General features: G+C 44.1%; 1 long non-coding RNA gene across 1 annotated transcript in view; it reads right to left on the bottom strand.

Moving 5' to 3' along the window:
• Positions 1-666: 666 nt before the first annotated feature.
• The window catches only part of LOC137536005 (uncharacterized), a 176,862-nt gene continuing 157,242 nt past the window's right edge, over positions 667-20,286 (bottom strand). Inside the window, exons 2-3 of the long non-coding RNA XR_011024496.1 lie at positions 3,116-3,199; positions 667-904 (exon numbers count right to left, since the gene is read on the bottom strand). This is a non-coding gene — a long non-coding RNA (uncharacterized lncRNA). The remainder of the gene's footprint in view (positions 905-3,115; positions 3,200-20,286) is intronic.

Raw genomic sequence — 20,286 nt, 5'->3', positions numbered from 1 at the left:
GAGATGCCAATTTGTACACACAGGATGTTAACCCTATGTCTGCCTCACAAGTTTGCCTCGGGCAGCAAAAAGTCTAGAACTGACCCTGATTGTGCTGCTGTTGCTTATCTTTTAGAGCAGAGAGGACGTTTTCAGTGCAGAACATTGGATGATCTTGATCAGCTTTGTGGCAATCCAATGAATTTGTTTGTAAATCAAGAGTTCTTACTTTAAACAAAAGTACCTACACTTTTATTTCTATTTGTGAAGGTCTTTGTTGATATAAATGTGAGCAAACAAAGGGTTAAATATAAATGTACACTTTGCCACCTTTAGCTAATTCCTGAATTCTATGTCATTATTCTGTCTGCATATCCTGTTTGTGTTGTCAGTCAGCAGCCACAGTCTCATCCCTGCTCTAAAAACACAAACCATAAACCTAGATCGGCATGTGCTCAAGTGTTAAGCAAACCAAAACGTTTTCCTGCTGTTTCTGGATTCTGATTCTACTCTCAAATTCTTTCTGCAGCTGTTGCAGCTGCCCATACAGAGTTCCTAGTGAGTGAGCAAGACGTGGGAGGAGCTTCATAACGAAGTATCTAAACTGACCTTCGCTAACAGGGCAGACACTGAACCTGCAGAAAGGCAGCATATGAAGTACCCTATGCAGACATGCTCCATGTCAATACATTCTCTGTATAAGGTCAAAATCTGTCATGAAAAATGTGTATTATCAGGTGCTGATTCGAAGGGTTTTAGCGAAGGATGATCTGGGAAGAATGATTATCCATGAAGACACATTTAAAGACTGCCTGTTAAACATGCCAACTCCATGGTTCTGGAAATCCAGGAATGGGTAATCTCCTTAGAATTGTCTGGCCATAAGGCCCGCTTCACACGTTGGCTTTGCTTTGCTTGTGATCTCCTGCGGCAGAACAAAAGCCTTGAGCTGTTCTTTATGGCAAAATTCCTTCAAACATTCTCATGCAAATGACCAAATCAAACAACAGCTGTTTTATCAAATCCATAGCATTAGCAATTGGGTAACGCACCTGAGGCAGCAGTCCAAGGAACCCTGTTGCGTACAAAAGTCCCCCTTTTCTGAGCGTATTTGCTGCATAAATAATAATTTTATAGGCTGCCCAGTCGATGCGTACCTGAAGTAAATTAGTTTACAATGGCATGGTGCTGTCCCCTTTAGATTTACTTACCTTCCTGCCCTCCTGATCTGCTACAGTGTTCCTCCAGTTCTCGGTTATATGTTTACGCCTACTTATAAGAAGTACATTTCTCCCAAATGCACTTAAAATTGCTTTTGTCCTATGCTCCTGTCACTTACAGTAACCAGAGAAACGCTGACCGATCTGACAGGTTTTGGACCAGTCAATCTCCTCATGGGGTGTTTTCAGGGTTTTAGTTTCAAAAGCACTTACTGATCAGCAGTTACTTAGTCTAGCTGCCAAAATAGAGTGAAAATTAGTCAAGGAATTTAGCTGGCATCTTTGTATAGATCCTTTTCCAGAGAGTGCTTTTGTAAAGAATTAAAGGTGACACTAAAAATCCCCCATGAGGAGATGGACTATCCCAAAGCCTGTCAGATTTTTACTGCCTGCTGTAAGTGACAGCAACATAGGAATAAAACAATTTATATTTGGGAGAAATGCATGTCCTTTAATTATGTGTACACATGTACTTTAAAGAAAACCTGTAACATCAAAAAGTTCCCCTGGGGGGTACTCACCTCGGGAGGGGGAAGCCTCGGGGTCCTAATGAGGCTTTCCACGCCGTCCTCCGTCCCTCAGGGGTCTCGCTGCAGCCCTCCGAACAGCGGCGATGTAACTATTTACCTTTCCGACTCCTGCGCATGCGCTGTGGTGGCTCTCGGCTCTGAAATAAGCGGAAATACCCGATCGCCGTCGGGTCTGCTCTACTGCGCAGGCGCAAGTCTCCGGCGCCTGCGCAGTAGACTGAGATCGGGTATTCCCGTCTACTTCGAAGCCGAAAGCCGCAACAGCGCCCCCGCTGGAGCCTGGAAAGGTAAATATTGAACATGCTGTCAGGCCGCTGTTTGGAGGGCTGCAGCGAGACCCCCAAGGGAAAGAGGACAGCGTGGAAAGCCTCATTGGGACCCTGAGGCGTACCCCTCCCGAGGTGAGTACCCCCCAGGGGAACTTTTTGATGTTAGTGTCTCTTTAAATTCTACATTTTTCACGATAGTAGCCCTTTAAATCCTGCGAACAAAGGAACATAAAAGCAGGGCTGCTCAAATCCGGATCTTGGAGACATCCAGGTAGTTCTATCCGGATATCTCCCAGTTACCTCTCTGACGTCTTCTTCGGTCCGTCCCTCGGTGCCTCCCATGATGCGGTCCAAGAGGCGGTCACATGATTACAAACACTTCCTCCTTCCTGGTTGAAGGAGGAAGTGTTTGTAATCACGTAACGCGCGTGGAGCGCATCGTGGGAGGCGCCGAGGGATGGACGAAGAAAACGTCAGACAGGTAAGATTGACTCCGCACAGGTTTACTGGGAGATATCCGGATAGCAACTATCCGGGTATCTCCCGGATCTGGATTTGAACAGCCCTACATAAAAGTCCTCTGGTAAAAAAGGAAAAAAAAAAGCCACTAAGCTATATCTGCCTTTTACAACATAAATTATTTGCTTTACCTGAGCAAGATGAAACTCCCATGATGCCTCACTTCTGCTCCATTCTTGAAAAGTGAATGACCCAGAGCTGCTGGTGTACTGTATGCCTATAGCATATTTCTATTGCAGATCCAGGTTGTAGATTAAGATTTCTCTATCTGATTTTGCTGTCCTGCCTGCAGTGCTGTCGGTCGCTGTCTGTGGTGCTGAAATGGAGCTAAGCACTGTGTTCCTTGGGTTCCAGTCAGTGTTTTCCCCCTCCCAGTGTCTTCTAAGCTTCCCCAGTCTCAAAATAGCCCCCAGTGTCACATTCACAGTGTAAATAAGAGTTTTGCAGCCCTCTGATCTATTTTGTTCCTCTGGAAACAGTATTATATAGATATATATATTAGAATGAACAGGAGAATATCATTCACTCAAACTCCAGAATCATCCACTTATTTTTTCTTATTAGTGATGACAATGATTATAATGATGATGTTACTTACTTTTAATAAAAGTGTACAAAATCCACCACTCCGCCTCTCAGACATCTTATTTCAGAAGGTAGGCAGCGGACTGGCACTTGTGTTCTGAAATTGTCAACAAAACGTAAATCAGTGCTCCATGACTCTTTTACTTTAAGAACAACAACAACAACAAGTTTTCACATAAGATGGCTAACTGAATACACAAAAGTCCACATGAGCAGTAGTCATGGTTCTCCATAGAATTAGATAATTTATTAGGTTTTACAACAACATCCTGTTTACAATAAATCTCTAGTGTAGACTGATACCTTGGCTTTTCTGTGGTTAATTCTTTCAGGCAAAAAGGTGGAGGCAGGCTGAAAACTGTTGTGAATTCCCCCTGTTCAATGCACATTGTTGACATCACCGGCATGATGTCAGCTCCCAAACAAGAGCCAAGTGACAGTGGAACCAAGCAGTGGTAAGGATGTGTTACTGTAAGATGGTGATAGTGTCATACTTATTTTAAAGTTATTAAGCTTAATAAAATAGCCAGTCTCCACTTCTCACCGCCCAGTTTTGCCTCTTGCAAAGTCTGGGTATTTTCAGTGAAATCTGAAACGTGGAAGTGGCGAAAAGGTGACACAAAGTCTCCAGGATTCCCAGCACAATCTCTGCTCAGCAGCCAACACCGGCAGGAGCGCCACCTTTCAGTTCCTCGCTAATGAGGTTATTAGATGAAACGTATTCACTAAAAGGTGTCAAATCCCAGCAAGAAACTGCCAGCGCTGCAGAACACACGGCGAACGTCTGAATTGGATTTGTTTTCAAATCCTCTGGGAAAGTTTCTCTCTCTCTTTTCCAATTCTGTGGCTTTCCTGGAAATTTTGCAATTTTAATGCTGTCCAGATACAAACCGGTGAATAAATCATTTGTATGCGGTGTCGCTATGTAAAGCGGCAGGCCTCAGATACGCCGTACTGGGTGACATTGAAGATGAAGTCGTCAGATACACATCAGGACAAACTGGCTATTCACAAAGAGAGCTGAGCTCTCCACTTAGCAGGAGGAGGAGAGGCTGTGCAGGAATATTGCTGCAGGCCTCAGCTTACCAACATCTGATGCCTAAAGCCATATCACATACGAAAAGAGCTAGAATCTGCTCTGGAGGCGCCCGGTATCATAGAACACCTGAGATGGGCCCCCCGCCATAAACTATACATACCTGGGGCTTCCTCCGGGCCCCTCCGGCCTGATTGATCCTACAGCATCCTCTTCTCACTCTTAATTTCTCTGCAATTGGCTCCGGAAATTTCCCTGGCCCGGGGCCAACTGCGCATGCGCATGTGCTCCTGATGCATTCACATTGCCTTGAGTGTTCTGCGCAGTAGTACTGCACAGGTGCAGAACGCGTCCGACAACGGCACCAACTGTAGGATTTTTTAGGGGTAGTTGCGGGCGAACAGAGATCGAGAAGAGGATGGTGTGGGAGTTATCAGGCCCGAGGGGGCTGGAGGAAGCCCCAGATATGTATATATTATGGCAGGGGCCCCATCTCTAGTACACTTTAAAGAGGAACTTAAACCCAAGATTCAACTTACTTCCAATAAATAGCTGATACCCCCTTTCCAACGAGAAGTCTTTACCTTTTCTCTAATAAATCATCAGGAGGGGTCTGTAGGGCTGATATTCTGGTGTAGCCCCTCCCACAGTGTGATGTCATGACCAAGGTCCTGACAGTTTGCTGCCTGTGAACCTTGTTGCATTGTGGGAAATAACGTATTTTTCCTACTGCCAAGCAAGCAGTATCTCCCTCTGTGCACAGAACTCTCAGAAACGAACATTCCATACAGATCACATGGCAGAACTAAAGATGTCACCACCAGTGAAAGATTTCAGAATGTAAATCAGGAAGAGGGAAATATTTTACAATGGGCAAACACTGACTAATTAATCTATAAATGAATATTGTGAAAAATAAGCAATTTTATCCATTACGCTATTTTCACTACAGTTCCTCTTTAAACGGTTTAAATAGGAGAGGTAGTGTTGGTCTTACCTCTCCTGAAGAAAAGGCCAATGAGACTGGACTTACAGATTTTATTCAGCACTATAATGGACAACACGTTTTTGGGGGCTTTGTCCACTTCATCGGGTCTTTACAACAGCAGTACCTATCAGTTAGGGCCAACAAGCTTGATTTTTTTGCTTGGACCAATAAAACCCCTTAGGGGTGCGACTATCCAGTTCCTGCACCACAGTAATCGGAAACCCTAAGCGGGGATGGGCACCTCTCTGCAGGCTTTGTCAACCCACCTTTGTGGGTATATAAGCATATCATTGTTTATTTTTTTAAAAGTTGAGCCGTTTGTTCCTGAAGTTCAGAAGGAGGGGGTTGGGGAGGTGGGTGTATGGTATGGCTGCAGAAAGAGACCTGGTCTGGAGAAGAGAAGCAGAGCTGTGCTGGCCAACAGGGACCCTGCCTGTCACCCACTACTTGTCAACTAGGTCACCCTTTGCCTGAACTCAGGTCGTCCACTACCTGTCATCCATGCCACCTAGTACCTGTCACCTTGGCCGCCAGTTATCAATCTATCCTGATCCCTCAGTCCCTTTCATCAAGCCCAGGCCTGGATTTACCTCACAGGAGCCTATAGGCACAGTTGTCCTGGCACCTTAGACTTCACCCTCCATGAACCTACAAACCCCCGCCAAACCGCACCACAATATGCGGGCTGGTCCAGCTGTCACTTCTCCCTTACATGTCATAAGTAGCTACAGGTGCCCTTTAGTATTAGGTAGCCAGTAGTACCCTCAATATTAATTAGCTAGAGGTGCCCTCAAGTATTAGGTAGCTAGAACCTCAGTATTAAGTAGCCTAGAGGTGCCCCTGACTGAAGGGAGATCTCATCAAAGAAGTTCTCGTAGTGAAATCCTGAGAGCCAGGTGAGCAACCTCTCAGTTACACTCTCATCAGGACTCTGCATAGGTAGGGAGGAGCCTTTACATCATCAGATGCCTGTAGGCACATGCCTACAGTGCCTTATGGTAAATCCTCCCCTGCTCAAGCCACACAGTACGTATCATCCAAGCCACACAGTACCTGTCACCCTGGCTGCCCAGTACTCATGAGCCTGGCTGTCCAGTAGCTTCCACCCGTCTAATACTTTGATCCATAGAGCTTGAACAAGCATGCAGATCAGGTGCTCTGACTGAAGTCTGACTGGATTAGCTGCATGCTTGTTTCAGGTGTGTGACACAGCCACTGATGAAGCCAAAAAAAGATCAGCAGCACTGCCAGGCAACTGGTATTGTTTACATGAAAAAATAAAATATGGCAGCCTCCATATCCCTCTCACTTCAGGCTCCTTTAAAAAGGAACTGTAATGGAAATTACATAATGAATTAATAGTGCTTATTGTTTACAATATTCGTTTAAAAGAGAAAGAGGAACAGTGTGAATGTTTATCACCTAAAGACCGCAGATGAGAGAAATCAGTGTCCAATGTTCAAGCAATAATGTAATTGAATCAGCACAGGTCATAAGTACCGTATTTTACGGACTATAAGACGCACTTTTTCTCCCCCAAAAGTGGGGAAAAAAAGTTACTGCGTCTTCTAGTCCAAATGTAAGCCACCTTGGTGCTTTTTTCCTAGTGGGTGGCATGGCAGCAGTAGCAGTTGTAGTCCGCAGTGGGTGGCAGCGGCATCAGAGCGATCCACAATGTCTAAGCGGCATAGGAGAAGCCGCAGTTATAATCCATTTGTCCTTTGATCTCCCCCGCCCCCGCAGCGCAATCCACAATGACAAGCGGCATAGGAGAAGCTGCGTCATCACATGTTTAGCTGCATCATCACATGACCCCGGCGTGCGCCGGGGTCATGACAGCGTAAGTAAACAATTCAAGTACGGAAACCCCCGAGGATTGCCGCTATAGCGGCTGAAGATGTTCCGATACTTTGTCAGATGGGATCGCGCTGCTGCAGGGCTTATTGGGCTGGCGCTGGACAGAATCAGAAGGTTAAAGAACAAAGCATTGCGGATGACGACTGGGCTGGATTAAAAAGAATGATTACAGCGGATTACATGCGGATGATTACAGCGGCTTTCCCTATGCCGCTTGTCATTGTGGATCGCGCTGCGGGGGCACCCTGGGGAGATCAAAGTGGATTATAACAGCGGCTTCTCCTATGCCGCTTAAAGACATTGTGGATCGCGCTGCTGGGCCTGCTGGGGAGCTTAAAGTTACATTGGGACAGCATTGTGGATGATAAAAGCAGCTGCTCCTATGCTGCTTTGGAACACCGTGGATCACGTTTGTGCTGCTGATGGACCACATGGACACCCAGACCAGACCCAGCTGCCACCCAGGCTGGTGAGATCTCCCGTAATTGAATGGGTTAGTTAGTGTAGCTGGGGAGGGGGGGGGAGTTGTGTAGTGCAGTGTAGCTGGGGGGAGGGGACAGCAGGGGTTAGTGAAATGTAGTTTAGTATAGTTTGTGATGGCAGCATGGGTTAATGTTGCTTGGCAGTGGGACAGAGACATCTTGGGGGAAGGAAAAGTCTATAACACACTCCTGGACCATGGATGCACCCAGGTTTAGTATATATATTTTTTCCCTAGTTTTTGCCCTTTAAACCTAGGTGCGTCTTATAGTCCGGAGCGTCTCATAGTCCGAAAAATACGGTAGGTATGTGATACGATTCCACCATGCTTCACATCTGAGGTATCGGGCCAATAAAAGTGAATCCCAGCACCCAAAAGGAAAAAGGCTTACCAGTCAATAAAAACCTACGTTATAAGGCTATATACATAGCATGAGGCTCCCAGTGGTCACAGAACTGTCCCAATCTTTAAAGTGGACCCAAATTAAAAATACAAGATTTCAGAAATAAAATCTATTTTGTAACTTATAATAATAAATAGCAGTCTTAGCTGCATGATGAGAAATATAAAATATTACATTTATCGGAGGAACCCCTCCCTTCCTTTCATATTGCTGGGACAGAATCCGGCAGACTGGTGGAGGAGATAAAAAACAAAACACAGGCTGCTACTGATGATGTCACAGGGGAGGTGATCTCAGCTTCTGTGAGATTTCACATGACAAGACAAGACAAATAACATTTATATTGCGCTTTTCTCCTTGCGGACTCAAAGCGCCAGAGCAGCAGCCACTAGGGCGCGCTCTATTGGCAGTAGCAGTGTAAGGGAGACTTGCCAAAGGTCTCCTACTGAATTAGTGCTGGCTTACTGAACAGGCAGAGCTGAACATGGATGATGCCCCTGTGAAGGAGGGTAGCTGAAGACAAACACACCCATGATCTAAAACCTCCTACTAAGCTCAGAAGTAATGGCTGCCACCTGTATAACCGTAGTTATGAAAATAGAAGGGTTAAAAGCATGCACTGAAATGCTCATAGGCTTGAAGGAGTGTTTATTTATCTTTGTATGTGTCAGAGTGGTGCAACTAAATATTTTGAGTTAAAAAAATGTTTGGTTTGAGTCCGCTGTAACTGACTCAAGTCGTCCTCCAGATAGCATGACCTGTGACCTGCGCTGATTCAATTACAATATTAATTTATAGACTGTTTAGTCAGTGTTTGCCCCATTGTAAAATCTTTCCGCTCCCTGATTTATATTCTGAAATGTATCACTGGTGGTGACATCTTTAGTTCTGCCAGGTGATCTGTACGAAATGTTCATTAATAAGAGTTCTATACACAGAGGGAGATACTGCTTGCTTGGCAGTTGGAAACAACCGTTATTTCCCACAATGCAACGAGGTTCACAGACAAACTGGTAGGACCATAGTCATAACATCACACTGTGGGAGGGCTTTCACCACAATATCAGCCCTACAGATCCCTCCTGTTGATCTATTCAAGAAAAGGTAAAGATTTGTCGTGGGAAAGGGGGTATCAGCTACTGATTGGAATGAAGATCTATCCTTGGTTTAAGTTATTTTTTAACTAGGGCTTTAAAATTAGGCTATTCCCCACAATAGAAACTAACCACTTGTGATGCTGCCTGACAATCAGCTCTTATGACCATCCAAACTGTGACCTTGCAGAAGGGGTGATGGAAGAACGCATCACACATCCACCCACCGATGAAGTGGATCCAGCCCCTCTCCAGAGACAGTAATCCCGCAGCTGCCAACAGTAGTGTCACTTAAAAGTGCTGGAATGTTTAAGCCGCTTTGTTCTTCTATCTGCAGTCTAATAATGAGCTCCGAGGACTCTGCAGCATCTTCAGATCCATATTCTGAGAGCTGCGAAGTGCCTTAAGAGCCTTAGAGATACAAAACGCTGGACACAATGCAGTGTGATTGTAAAATACAGTGAGAACAAAGACATCTCCATGGCGACACAGTTTGGTGGCATACTCGCAAACAGAACGAGACACACAACAAAAACATGCATTGATGAGAATACTCTGCCACCGATATTATACAATGTTAAACTGCACATAACAAAACAATCACACTTTCAGCTTAAATAGAAACATTTGTATTGAAAAATAGTGCTTAAGTTCCGAAACAAATCACCTTGCATTTACCAGAGTTTAACTATAGAGGGAAATACAGTGAAACCTTGGTTTGCGAGCATAATTTGTTCCGGAAGCACGATTGTAATCCAAAGCACTCTTATATCAAAGTGAATTTCCCAATAAGGATTAAACACTGCCTACCAGAGGACATGAAAATAAGTCACTGCACTCTCCTCTCTACAAAATCATAGATAACACAGATTATTCATCTCTGATAAAAAGGCTACAGAGTTGAAAAGGAATGACAGACTCCTCCCCCAGGGAATTCAACAGGAGGACTAGACAGTAAACATGTAAAATAAACATTGCAGGAGAAGACAGAGGCAGCAGTGAGCAAAGTATAGAGTCTGTGTCTGACACATGAGCAACGCAAATGAACTGTTTTAATAAAAAGGAGAGATAGATAAATAAAATGTGTGGGTTTGATGTATAATATAACTGTTTACATTAAAGCTATAATGGATGAAAATGGATAAATAGTGTATGTTTTTCTTTTTTTCCCCCTTATTTTCCCTTTAAAATTCATAGAAAATTAGGTAAATACTCAAAAAATATCACCCACAAAAAGCCTAACTTTTCCTGAAAAAATATAGATAATTTAGGTGTAATAAGTAGTGATAAAGTTATTACCAAAGTAAACAGAACTGCGCTGAACTGTGGAAAATATTCACTACAAAGGACTGTATTGTATTAAGTAACAATGTAAAAAAAAACTCTCTATAACTAACAGAATCATTGTTATTTGCTGGCTCACCCCAACCTTTTTTTGTGTATGTGACTTTATCAAGGAGCTTATCCAATAACAGGTACTTTTGAGGATTTCACCAAAACGTTACATTGTACAGTCCCTACATTTAAAGTGAAACTCCAGACTAATAATATACTTAGCAGCACTGAAAGGGGTTAGTGTTTCTTTAAGTACAATTCAGTACAATGCTGCAGCGTCAAAGGTAGAAGTACTAGCGGCTCAGTTGTGATGACGTGACGTGCGTAAACATTCTGTGCTTGTATATCAAGGCACTGCTTGCTCATCAAGTCCAAATTTCGTATACATTTTTGCTCGTCTTGCAAAGTGCTCTTAAACCAAGTAACTTGATATCCAAGGTTCTACTGTAATTGTAACTAGCAGTTGTTTAATATAGTTTTTCTTTTTTCTTCTATGAGGACTGTTTTATGAACACACTTCACACTGGTGTCTATGAATAGTGACATTAATTTGTGGGACTGAATCGGATACCATGGCTCCTTCAATCCACTAGCAAAACAGGTAAAAAGGTAAACCGTGAGCTGGAGCAAAGATTTCATGAACTGTACCAGGGTATAAACATACAAATGTCATTCCTTGTGTTACTTGTCAGACTCACAACAAATCTGCTCTCACTCATACTCCACCACTCCAGCCAGTACCCAGAAGACTCCACATGGTAACACTTTCCATCAATGGGTACTTCCACAGTCACCATTCTATTAGAGTAAATGGCCAGAGATTGTTTTGTTATATTTGGTACCGTACTTGCACAGTTGCGTGTGGTCCAGTATTAGTCATGGAGAGAATCCAAAGACATAACAACAAAAGTTGTTAAGGTGATACCTTTAATGACTAACTGTACAAGATTCATTTGCAAGCTTTTGAAACTTTAACCACTTGTGGACTGCGGTGTTAAACCCCTCTAAAGACCAGGCCATTTTTTTTTACTAATTGGGCCACCACAACTTTAAGGCCTAGCTGCAGGGCCACACAACTCAGCACACAAGTGATTCCCCTTCCCTTTTCTCTCCACCAACAGAGCTCTCTGTTGGTGGGGTCTGATCGCTCCCCAGTTGTTTGTTTGTTTTTTATATGAATATATATTTGATTAATTTTTGAATAAATTTCCCTATTTTTTATTTATTTTATATTCCCCCTTCCTCCCTCCCCCCGACAGCCAATCAGCGTGATCGGCTGTCATAGGCTTCAGCCCAAGACAGACAATCACTTCCCTGCCTACAGAGGGGACAGCCGTGTCACACGGCTGTCCCCAGTACAGCGCTGCCTTAGATCGCAGCGATGTACAGGGTTTTGCCATCTAACAGTCTCCGTCTAACAGTCTCTGCCACTGGAAGACTGAAGGCGGAGCGAAGCGGAGATGCGAGCGCACGTGCAATCTCCTGCTAGCCCCATTGAAAGCCATTCACGACAATCGGCGTGGAGTGGATCAGAACCATACAAAGTACTGTCACATACACAGACTTTATATAGGATTTTTTTATAGTATACGGCAATCTGACCTGATGCTAGCCTTAGGATTTACTGTCTGACCATGGACCCCAGTTTCTTCTATCAGAGTTTGGATCTTAACCGAGAAAGAGAAATGTTGTGCATAGGAGTGGTAGAGCAAGAAGGGGGGTAGGAAATATTACCACTATTGGAGGGGCAAATACAAACTACTGCAGGGACAACTCACCTTACAGAGGTTGCATGCTTCAACCCAAAAATGACACCTAAAGCTGAAATAGAATTTTGAGTTGGGTTTAACAGGCTACATGCAGCAATCCATGGGATCCGAGTAATTAGAAAAATATCTCCCTCAGAAATCCTCATGTGCGATGCAGACACTTAATAGCATGCAAGGAAATCAACCAAATATTTGTCGCCTGCGTCTCCCTCGGTGGAATGACTGACAGGTATCTGCAAATTGTTGAGAACACACGGTCTTGTTAAATATAAACTGCTAATTGCTATTCATATCACCATCATAATGAGATGCAGATAATAGTTCAGCACAAAAATAATTGCATTGAAAGGTAATTAAAAAAATATCTGCAAATTAGTGTTTGCTGAAAACACAAGTGAGCAGTGCATCCGCTGTTGATCTTGACGCGGCCCTAACTCCCGGCGCTCTGTGCCAACAGCTCTGAGAGAGTGAGAACAATGCCAACAGCTGCAGCATTATATGCTACATTACATCTCTTCCTTGTTTACCATCATTAACTGGGTAGATTTCTATCACCGTGGCGTGGCAGAGAATTAATGGACAAGTTACAAATATTGAAAATGGGTATTTAACTTAAGGGGGTACTCTGCCACAGATTGCTGAAATTTCATTCATTTCTGCCAAATCGTCTTTTAAAAGGACCACTATCGCAAAAAATAATTGTAATATTTAAAATTGCTATAAAGGCTATAAATCTAGGCTCTTAGTGCGCAGCAATCTAGAATGCAGGAGAAACAGATATGCATTAGCGTCCTGGTAATAGCTCTTGGCTAGAACATACCAAACATAACAAACAAGTTTATTCACAGCTCACATTACAGACTCAGAATGTAGTAAACGAGAGTTTCAAAGCCAGTACAAAATATACCCGGTCACCCAGAATGGTCTTGGAAGGGAGAATTCCACAAATCTAAACAGCCCAGGCTAAGCATCATTGGGAGGGCAGGGCTGCATACCAATATAAAATAGTATATAGCTATAGGAAGTGTTTCTGATGCTGAAACCAGGGGTAATATTATAGCACCTATGGAAAACAGTGAAATTGCCCCACCCCCCCAGTACAAGACATTAGAGTTAGCCCCCCCAGCATAAGTACCCAGATGTAGTACCCTAGTATAGGTAGCCAGAGGCAATCCACACAGTATAGGTAGTGTCAGGAACTGGCCCCACGGTAAGCCTGCAGAGACAGTTCCCGACCGGGTTTTTTTTGTCCAGATTGAGAGGAGGAGCAGCCTTATTCCAGCTAACACAAGGCTGTCGCCCCTCAACACCACTCTGCCACCACCACCAGCCGTCCACAATGGTACTGCTGGACACTTTGACTGGTGTTTACGTAAGTTGGGTCAGCTTTAGTCCAACGTACAAGAATGCCACACACACACAATTTTACACAGTAGCGAGGCACAATCCCAGCAAACAACCAGGCACTGAACTTGTAACACAATTATACTGCAGTCGCTCTCTAGGAGAGGCGAGCTCTGCTTAGTATCCAGAAGACTAGCTTATTAAATAAATATTTAATATTCAAAAAAAAGTGGAACAGTGCAGAAATAAATATATACAAAGATATTTACAAAAACAAAGTAAACAATACAAAGGCACACAACAAGACAGCTTGCTTATACACAAAATAATAAGGGGATCAAACATTACCAGCATAAAGGTCTGAGCATTGTTTGCAGGAGATCACAGGCTCTGACCAGAAGTCAGGGCACTCCTAGCCTGTTGCTAGCTCCTGAGAAGTACAAGTTCTGAATTCCATGCTGACTTTTACAGCAAGAAGCGTAACCTGAGGGTACAAATCTAGAAATAATCTAATTTCCTCAGACAGTGACATCACGGTTTGCAAAGACCACTTGTAATATCTCAGCTTGCTGTTATATGTAAATTTCAAAGGTTCCTGTTCCACTTTCAACCTCCCAGATTCTGGACTTTAGACAGTCCAATTGTGTATTTGGAATAACAGGTGGTTGTATATGTTTATACAGAGTTCAAAGCGATGCAGACACCCTCCAAGCACATCAGGTGATTCAGGACAAATGGTTGGGTAATTACTGTATTTTTTAGACTATAAGACTCACTTTTCTCCCTCTAAAAGTGTGTGTGTGGGGGGGGGGGGGAAGTCACTGCATCTTATAGTCCTAAAGCAGGGAGTTCCTGACTTGTAAACGCCTGCCAATACAAACCTCCAACCCGCCGCAATGTCGCTGACTCCCTGTACTGTGCCCATGCAGAGGAGGACACAGGGACAAAATGAGGACACAGGGGAACAAACGGAGAACACAGGGGGACACAAATGGGCATAGAGGAGGACACACAGGGCATAGAGGAGGACAAAAGGAGTACTGTAATGATCGCTGCTGCAGCAGCTATTACTGGAAGTAGTAGTGCTGCAGCTCAGGCAGTTCTGATCTATTTCCATGCAAGCTGCATAGCTTTGTCTGTCTTTCCCTGCTGTCAGCTTGTGACTGATTATCATTCACCTGTGTGGGAATCTGCATGTCTGCTCCCATTGGATGACCTCAGTATAAAGATCTGCTTCCTGCAGGGTTTCCTTGGGTTTTCATAGCTTCAGCCTAAGCCTGTCTTGCTGTCGCTTTAGCCCCCGATCGTGTTTCTTGTTATAAAGATACTTTGCTGGTCTTTGCATCATATATTGGTTCATTGCCAATATATATGCATACCAGCACGTTTATTATTTTCCTTGTATTTGTGTTACGTGATACATCAGTGTCGCTGATGTATACGTACACGAACTGTTTATATCCTGTGTGCAGTTAGTCAGCTTTCCAGCACGTTTTGGTAGGTTGCGCGTACCGTGACCACCCGTGCTGAGGTAGTTACCCTGCTCCTGGTTCTGTTTGTGGATTGCGTTCATCTCTGCGAAGAGATAACGAATCCTTCTGAATCCTGTCCTGTTACCGTTTGTGGATTGCGTTCATCTCTGCGAAGAGATAACGAATCCTTCTGAATCCTGTTCTGTTACTGTTTGTGGATTGCGTTCATCTCTGCGAAGAGATAGCGAATCCTTCTGAGTCCTGTTCCCTGTGTTACTCCATTCCTAGTCAGCGTTCCTGCTTATGTCATATATCGGTTCATTGCCGATATATACATATGTTAGTCAGACGTAACAAATAGTTTCATTGATAGCTGTAATTGTAATACGCTAGGAAAACATACTTATTGTATATTTATCTGTGTTACGTTCTTCTATCTCAATCCTGCTATTTCCTGACCATCCTGTCCTGTCTTTGTGAGGCACGCCATCGCCGCAACGCATTGGCTGCCTCATTCCAGTCTGTCTGGTTTTGGACGCTTGCTGTCGCTAAGTAGCCGCTAGCTAGCAAGCGTTCATTCTGTCTACCTGTCCTGATCTCCTCAGTTCTGGTTTATGCGCTCAGCGCTACTTTGCGCTGAGACGTTATAACGAAAGCATTGTTTGTGGCTGTCAGATCTGCACCGGCTCTGTGCGCCACAATCTCCTATTGGAGTCAGTCCTCCCCTCCACTATACTAGAGATAGCCTGTTTCCTTGTGCTAGTGTGTGTACCTCCTCCACGCCAGCTCATGCGTTGCATGCTGACTGTGGAGAATACACCACCAAGCCCAACATTATGAAAACCCCATTACCAATCCCCATTGTGGGGGGGATTCCCAGAAAGTATGACACGGTTAATTATGGTTCCTGTTCCTTTAAGAAATTTGAAGAACTTAGCTCTGAAACAGAAAATGAGTTTTTCTCTGAATGTGCCAGGTTCCTGACCAATCCTGATCTCCAAGCGACTCCTGTTTCAACCTGGGCACTCCAACTAAGTTATATTTTGTTTAAAGGGGAATTATTCCAGTGGGCATTTGATGTTCTCAATCATTCCGATTTGAAAGATAGACCGCTGGAATTTCTAGCGTTTGTGATCCATAACTGGTTGCGCATAGATCCATTGCCTTTTCCTCTTAATGAACTCCTGGCAGCAGGCCAATCAGCTGCTCCTTCAATTGCTTGCAAGAATGAGCAGCAAGCAGAAAGTGTTACTGATAATTTTCCTGCAGCTTTGAATAAATCACCAAAAACCGCAAGGTCAAAGGCAAAACGCAAACGTTCTAAGAAACGTGTCCAATCTGCAGAATTGTTATCCTTAGCGACTGAGACCTATAATGAGATTCTGCCATTAACAGATAATGAAATGCAATTGTCTTTCAGGGGAGTTAAATGGACTTATGAAACTACTAATGAACTTTCCTCCCTGGCTAGGGAAAATAAAGATTTTTGTTTAAAAGAATTAGCTGAGTATGATTATGATGAGATATTACAGAGTATTGAACAAATCAACTTATTTGTGAACCAAGGGAAGTTTGCATACACTACAGTTCAACACTTGCTACAGGTATTGGAGATTCTTAAGAATAAGGAATCTGCCAATCACCTGCTAATTAACCCTATACATGTGCCTGCCACAATCATATCTGCAGACTGTGATCAGCCTAAATGTTTCGCTGTTAAGTATGCATGGGATCCTCCATTCGAGAGGGGAGAGATGGAAGCCCTGGTCTGTGAATGGAAGAATGATTCAAGTTCATTTTGTCAATTTTACAGTGCAAAAAGTGAAATGGTATTAAACGCATGCATTAAGTCAGCCTATAACCTAATAGAGGCTGGTGTGTGTAGGTATGACTGTGTGGCTCCCTTGATTGATGTGTGGGAACTGATTTTGGATGATTTTTATGTGACTCCGAATTCGCAAATTTGGCGTTCTGACCCGCCTGCTTCAGCACCTTTGGCTGATTCAGCAGGTGATTCGGAGCTCTTTTTGTGTGAAATTGAAGTTCCTGCAATTCCACCCTGTACCATGGATAACTCAGTGTTACTTCCCAGTAAAACAGAAGCCACTGATACATTCTTAACCTTGCCCTGCGCAAATTTCTCAGCAGAGAATCCAGAGGTCCTGCTGACTTCCGAGTCCAGCCTAGCCAGTACTCATGACTCTTTGTTTAGTGAAACAGACACCAGAAAAATCTTGCCTGTCTCTGCAAACACTTCTGCAGAAATTACCTGTGTTAATAAAGTTCAACTCCTGTCTGATCCAGCAGATGCCAATAGATGCACTACATCAGTTTCCGAGTCCCAGCAATCCTGTCTAGTAAACTCAGAACCCCAGCATCTGAATTTTACAATTTTACAAATGAATGGTGATTCAGATGCGCAAACATTGTGTCTTGATCTTCCTGTTTCTACACCTCGCTCTAGTTTCGTGAATAGCCCAGAGCATCTGCTATGTGAACCTGAAATCGCAGAATTATTACCTTGTTCAGAAAATTTTCCAATAAATTTGCCCTGTACCATGAATTGTGCAGTAGATCTCTCCAATGAAACTCAGGTCACAGAATCATTATGCTGTCCAGCAGGTGCTTCCATGGTTTTGCCCTGCAATATGGACTGTTCAGTGATCCTGTCCAGTGAAGCTGTGGTCGCAGAGTCTTATGCTTCACCCAGTACTTTGGATACTTTAAACCCTCTAGCAGAGGAGGCTGAAGCACTGCTTACCTCAGTTGGTGTTGCAGTAATATTCACTTGTCTAGCAGCTGTTTTGGAATTACAGTCTGCTCTAATAAAACTTGATGAATTTCTGCCCAGCAAAGCAGAAGCCATTGAAATATTGTCCTCGTCAGCAAGTGTGTCAGATACCTTGTCCTGTACACAGTCTGATTTAACCAATGTTGTTGAGTCCCTCTCCAGTGTTGTAACAGCCGAGGAACTCCAGCCCTGTCCTCTGAATGTTTCAGAAGTCTTGCCCTGTAACATGGATAATTCTGATTCTCTGGTCAAAATAATAGAAATCTCAGAATTTCAGTCCGGTCTGATGAGTGTTCCTGAAACCCAGCCCTGTATCCTGAAAGATTCTGGTTCTCTGGCCGCTGTGGCAGAGGTTCCAGAGTCCCCTTCCTGTCCAGGGAATTCCTCAGTTTTGCCTAGTCCAGTGGGGGCTGCTGCAATACTGACTTGTTCTGCAGCGCCTCATGAGCTCCAATCCAGTGTATTAAATGAGTCTCTGTCCAGTCCAGAGGTAGTTGTGGAGTCCCTGTCTGGTTCAGTGCATACATCAGAAGATTTGTCCTGTCTTGTTAGTGCCCCTGAATCTGATTTGTTACTGACTTTGCTGGAATCAGCGACATCTAAGTCTGATCCAGCATTCTCGTGTAAAAGTCCAGTAGTTGCGAAGTTTAGTCATGATGATTTTTTTTTGGCCAGTTCTGGTTTTGGTCCTGTCTTGGCTGACCCTGAGGCTCACAGTTCCTTGACATGCCCAGAGGTTTCTCTTGTGCCGGTGTGCCCAGATGTTCTTTGTGTGCCAGAATGCCCAAGTGTGTCTAAGGTGTTAGCGTGCTCTGATGCTTCCTTAGTGGGAACACGTTCTGATATTGCCAGTCTGCCTGCATGCCCAGAGATGGTTCTGGTCCCTGAAAGCCCTGATATTGATGTTTGTCCTTGTGGCCCTGACTCGGGAATTGCCCTAGGTTCCATAGGGGTTCTTGATGGTTCTCCATGTGAGCCTAAGGGGCATTCTGACCTATGGGGATCTCTTTGGAGCTTCAAGGTGTTCTGGGAGGTCTCTGAGAAAACTTGTCCTGGTGCCTTGGACTGGTTCAACAGTGGGTTTTGTGTTGGTAAAGACAGTACCGGTGGGCATTGCAAAGGCTTTGGCGTTTCTGAACGGTTCCTGGAAGGCGGTGGGTATCGCTCAGGGAGTTTCGGAGGGCTTTCTTCTGGAAATCATGGTTCTGATGGGTGTCACACTGGGGCTTGTAGTACTGATGGGCATGGTTCTGTAGGTTCTGGTTCTGATGGGTCCAGTCTTGTGGGGACTGATTCTGGAATTCGGTCTTGCCGGGCTGTCCCGGTCATCATGAATTATCAGTCAGACTGTTTTGTTGGGAATTTCGGTTTTGAAAAGCGTCTGGAATCCGCTTTTAAAGGCGGGGGTACTGTAATGATCGCTGCTGCAGCAGCTATTACTGGAAGTAGTAGTGCTGCAGCTCAGGCAGTTCTGATCTATTTCCATGCAAGCTGCATAGCTTTGTCTGTCTTTCCCTGCTGTCAGTTTGTGACTGATTATCAATCACCTGTGTGGGAATCTGCATGTCTGCTCCCATTGGATGACCTCAGTATAAAGATCTGCTTCCTGCAGGGTTTCCTTGGGTTTTCATAGCTTCAGCCTAAGCCTGTCTTGCTGTCGCTTTAGCCCCCGATCGTGTTTCTTGTTATAAAGATACTTTGCTGGTCTTTGCATCATATATTGGTTCATTGCCAATATATATGCATACCAGCACGTTTATTATTTTCCTTGTATTTGTGTTACGTGATACATCAGTGTCGCTGATGTATACGTACACGAACTGTTTATATCCTGTGTGCAGTTAGTCAGCTTTCCAGCACGTTTTGGTAGGTTGCGCGTACCGTGACCACCCGTGCTGAGGTAGTTACTCTGCTCCTGGTTCTGTTTGTGGATTGCGTTCATCTCTGCGAAGAGATAACGAATCCTTCTGAATCCTGTCCTGTTACCGTTTGTGGATTGCGTTCATCTCTGCGAAGAGATAACGAATCCTTCTGAATCCTGTTCTGTTACTGTTTGTGGATTGCGTTCATCTCTGCGAAGAGATAGCGAATCCTTCTGAGTCCTGTTCCCTGTGTTACTCCATTCCTAGTCAGCGTTCCTGCTTATGTCATATATCGGTTCATTGCCGATATATACATATGTTAGTCAGACGTAACAAATAGTTTCATTGATAGCTGTAATTGTAATACGCTAGGAAAACATACTTATTGTATATTTATCTGTGTTACGTTCTTCTATCTCAATCCTGCTATTTCCTGACCATCCTGTCCTGTCTTTGTGAGGCACGCCATCGCCGCAACGCATTGGCTGCCTCATTCCAGTCTGTCTGGTTTTGGACGCTTGCTGTCGCTAAGTAGCCGCTAGCTAGCAAGCGTTCATTCTGTCTACCTGTCCTGATCTCCTCAGTTCTGGTTTATGCGCTCAGCGCTACTTTGCGCTGAGACGTTATAACGAAAGCATTGTTTGTGGCTGTCAGATCTGCACCGGCTCTGTGCGCCACAATCTCCTATTGGAGTCAGTCCTCCCCTCCACTATACTAGGGATAGCCTGTTTCCTGGTGCTAGTGTGTGTACC

Source organism: Hyperolius riggenbachi, chromosome 10, assembly GCF_040937935.1.
Source record: "Hyperolius riggenbachi isolate aHypRig1 chromosome 10, aHypRig1.pri, whole genome shotgun sequence".
Classification (NCBI taxonomy): Eukaryota; Metazoa; Chordata; class Amphibia; order Anura; family Hyperoliidae; genus Hyperolius; species Hyperolius riggenbachi.
Note: the sequence above shows the minus strand (reverse complement) of the source record. Positions and strands in the feature narration are given on the sequence as shown.